The 4,374-nt window shown below is 38.2% G+C and overlaps 1 long non-coding RNA gene across 1 annotated transcript in view; it reads left to right on the top strand.

Moving 5' to 3' along the window:
- Window positions 1-839: 839 nt before the first annotated feature.
- Window positions 840-4,374, top strand: part of LOC109215137 — a 5,747-nt gene continuing 2,212 nt past the window's right edge. Inside the window, exon 1 of the long non-coding RNA XR_002066315.1 lies at window positions 840-1,607. This is a non-coding gene — a long non-coding RNA (uncharacterized LOC109215137). The remainder of the gene's footprint in view (window positions 1,608-4,374) is intronic.

A 4,374-nucleotide genomic window follows, 5' to 3' on the forward strand; every position in this document is an offset into this window, starting at 1 on the left:
ATCCGCTAAAAGGCTTCACTCAGAAGTTGGAATATGAGGGAGTACCAAAGTATTGTAAGTACTGTAGGATTCTGGGGCACTCTGTTGCACAATACATGGCGCTGGAACGAGAAAAATTGAAGGAAAAATAGATCAAAAATCAAGATGTTGATGAATCCACTGGTAGGGGAGAAAATCACAGGAGTTACACAGGGGAGACACACAAAAATCAAAACTCAACAAAGATGGAGCAGATCAATACAGCCCAAGAAACACAAGGAAACAAGAGGAGCAAACTACACGAGGCATGTGCCAAACAAGCGAAAAAGTGGTTACAAATAGCAACAACAAGGAGGAAAAGTAAAAGAAGGAAGAAGAGACATGGCAAGTACCCAATACTAAGAGGAACATGCAAAAGACAAAAAAAGGAAGCCACATGTAACGACCCGACTGGTCGTTTTAAGCAATTTCGTACTGCTCGGCAGTTTGAGGTCACGCGTGTAGACATGTAATTTTTGACCCTCCCCGAAATTTTATACATTTTTAGTGCTAGATGTCAGTTTTAGGTCTAATTGGCTATTTTAACATTTTTGCTTTATTTTATCTTAAAACATAAAAACTACAAAAATAGTTTTTCTTTATTTTAGCTTATTGGTGTTTTGCCTAGTTAGTTTTATTTTATTTTTACAAACAATACTGAATAGTATTAGGGTTTTTTTAATTTGGCTATAAAAATGATATGCTTAGCTTCCCGCTTTTTCCTATATTCACTTGACCACAATCTGACTGAAGGGAATCTTTTCATAATAATTTTATTTGTCTTTCTTATCACTTTTCTTGGTAGACAATTCACAGGGATTATTGGTAGTAGCTTCTAGAAAATATCATAGGAAGGCCACACTTTTTTTTTTCTCCTTGGGCTTACATATTCTTTCCCCTCCAAGCCCATATATTTTGTTATAGAGAAACCCTACAGATACAGGGGATTAGAGACATAGGAACAGAGAAAAATTAGGGAAGTACGTAACCTTTTCTTTCTTCTCCAGCATCGACAATACCATTTTCTCATCACCCAAGAATTCTCATCTACTCACCTAATCTCTAACAAAAAACACCAGCGACCAGACCACCTAGAAACAGCCCCAGAAAAGCACAAAATCGACCCGAATCAGCCCCAGAAATGCTGAAATTCAGCTCCCAAAACAGCTCCAAACTCAGCCACTCAAAACAAGCAAAATAGTTGCAAAAATGACTCAAAAACACAGCCACGAAACTCCTTTCCACCTGAAACCAACGTGAAAATTGGCCAAAACGCGGCTGAAAATCAGCTGAAATCTGACATTGAAATGCACCAAAAATCAGCCGCGAATCAGCTCGAAACCAACTGTTTTCATCCATAAATTAAGCAAGGTCCGACTCTGTCACCTCGATTTTGGTCGAGTTAGAAGAGGTCGAAGTTTGAGCAAAAGGTGATGAATTCGTGGATGTTCGTTTGAATGCCGTCGGGGTTTGAAGTGTCTGTTTTGGTGCTCATTTGGCAGATTACGCTTCTGTTCGTCGAGCTTTAGTTACTGCCTTCAAGTGTATTATTTTTCAAACATCAAATTGATTGAAACTTCATCTTCCAGGTCCATATCTTATCCTTTACTCTCTTTTTATTTTCTAATGTGGATCCCGAGTATGATAAGCGCTAAGTTATAATTAATTTGGTAAATATTTAAAAATTGCTTGGAGGGAGTTAATTAGAGTTTAGCTTTAGTCAGTGAGTGTTTCATGGTATCATCGATAGCTCGGGTCTATTTGATTCTGACGTAGTAATTTGATTTGTTAATGTGAAACTTGTAGTTTTGTGGTCATAATGAGAGCTACGGTTTCCTTCACGTTTTGGAGATGAGCAAGTGGTCTGTTCTTTAGAATCTACATCATTTCTAGGTCCTGAAGATTAAATGAGATAAGATGTGAGACTAATGCTAAATGCATTTGAGGAACTAATTAAAGATCGACTTTGAGTGAGTTTGTGAAATAATAGCAACTCTTATCATACTTGTATCCATTCTCCTTATTTTATTTACTAGCTTTTCCTCTATTTCTTCATTTGTAGTTGTTCGGTGCCTACTTGTTTGTACTAGTTAGACATGAATTTATTGTTAAATGAATGATTTGGGCCGTGGGAGTGGGGAAAGACCGAGCTCATTAGTGAATAACGTACTTACATGCTTTAGGATTGGGGACATTTTCTTTTCTTTTATTTGTTTATTTTGTTACACCGTCCGCTAGGAGCATTCTTAAGCCGACCACACTTGGGTAGATAAATTTTTAGGACGTTCGTGTTTTATTCTTTTGAGGTGAGAGGTCGCCCCCTTTAGTTAAATTTATCCGGGGAATGCCCCGAAGAATTTTGTAAATATTTTGGAGGCCTTGATGAGCATTGTGGAGAAGTCATATTATAGGTTAGCTTAGGATTTTTCTTTTCTTTTTCTTTTCATTTTTTCTTCTTAGGTGGGGACGACCTTGAGCCTCTTTTGTGTTTATTTTTCTTTTATGTTTTTTAAACCTCAATTTGAATGTTTCAAAAGCCAACTTGATCGAGTACGCAACCGTGATTTCCACGGGACTCGGGGAATGCCTAACACCTTCTCCCTGAGTCAATTGAACTCCCTTACCTGAATCTCTGGTGCAGACTTATTTTTGAAGTCTAAAGTGTTTTAAAAAGAAAAATTATTTCTAAAAACCGGTGACCTGACACACCGAAATCAAATGTTAGGTGGCGACTCTGAAAAGTCCATTTGAACATAATTTTTTCGTCACTTTTCATAATTGAAACCCTTTTTGAGCTTTACAAATCACTTTATTATTTTTAAGAGGGTTAGGTGAGGTGAAAAAAAGGGTTGTGACAATGCGTAGCTTCACACGGTGTATTATGACTTGCGTGCATCATCGGTTCAGGTTTTGAGGAGTCCGGAAAAGATTTTTAGGAGTGACTCTCATTGAGAAGTTTGAAGTTGAAAGAATTGACTAAGGTTTGACTTTTGGGTATTTGACCTCAAATCAGAGTTTCGACGGTTCCGGCAGGTCCGGATGGTGATTTTGGACTTGGGCGCATGCCCGAAATTTCGTTTGGATGTTTCAAAAAGGTTTCAACATCATTTGGCGGAAGCTGGCAATTTAAAAGTTTAGTTTTTTTCTAAGTTTGACCATGGTTTGACTTTAAGTCTATAGGGTTCGGATTTTGGTTTCGGGACTTGGAATAGGTCCGTATCGTCATATGGAACTTGCTTGCAACTTTGGTGTCATTTGGAGTTGATTTGATATGGTTCGGACGCTTGGTTGCGATTCTAGAATTTCTTGAAGTTCATTGTGATTTTCATGAGTTTTGGCGTCCGATTCATGATTTTAGAGGTTATGTTGGTGTTTTGATCGTGAGAGCAAGTTCGTGTTATGTTTTTGGACTTGTGTGGGTGTTTGTTTCGGAGACTCGGGTGAGTTTCGGATTTTTGTTAAAATTTTGAGTGCTGGTTCTAGTTTCATCGCATTTGCAATATTTTTGCCGCAAATGCGACTACCACATTTGCGAGGTAGTCCTCGCATTTGCGAACGTGGGCTGCTAGGGAAGGGATTGCATTTGCGAAGAAATAATCGCTTTTGCGAAGCCTGTATAGTTCACATTTGCGAACTATGTATCGCATTTGAGAATAAGGCCTGGGCCGGGTAGGGTCGCTTTTGCAACAAACTGGTCGCTTTTGCGAAGACTAGTGTCTGCATTCACGACATTTTCTGTCGCATTTATGAAGGCATCAGAACTGTTCAAGCTTCACATTTGCGAGTTCGCATTTGCAAACCCAATGTCACAAATGCGACATCTGCAGCTTGCTTATAGCTGAGCATTTCGAAACTTAGCTTCATTTTATCATGTTTCGAACTCTAGCATTGATGGGAGACGATTTTGTGGAAGGATTATCACACCAAATCATTGGGTAAGTACCTGCAATCAAGTTTCAATTATATTTTATGATTATACATTGGATTTAACATCAAATTCATGAGAATCTAAGGGAAATTCAGGGAAAATTGTAAAATCTTTCAAAATGTTAAATGATGATTTGAAGGACGAATTGATGTCGAAAATTTGATAATTTCGGTATGGTTGAACTCGTATCGTAATGGGTGTTTGGGTATTGTAAATTTTTATCAGGTTCCGAGGTGAAGGAGGGGGGGAGGGGAGAGGGGAGGGGGGTTGACTTTTGTTGACTTTTTGCAAATTGTATAAGGATCATAACTTTGTTAATTGAAATTGTTTTCTCTTGCATTTTTTGATGTATTTAAGTCGTCTTTGGCTAAATTGAGCCGAGCGGTGGTGAATTGGTAAAGGAAAAGCTAAATTGAGTATTGAGTTGG

This window comes from Nicotiana attenuata, unplaced genomic scaffold, assembly GCF_001879085.1.
Source record: "Nicotiana attenuata strain UT unplaced genomic scaffold, NIATTr2, whole genome shotgun sequence".
NCBI lineage: Eukaryota > Viridiplantae > Streptophyta > Magnoliopsida > Solanales > Solanaceae > Nicotiana > Nicotiana attenuata.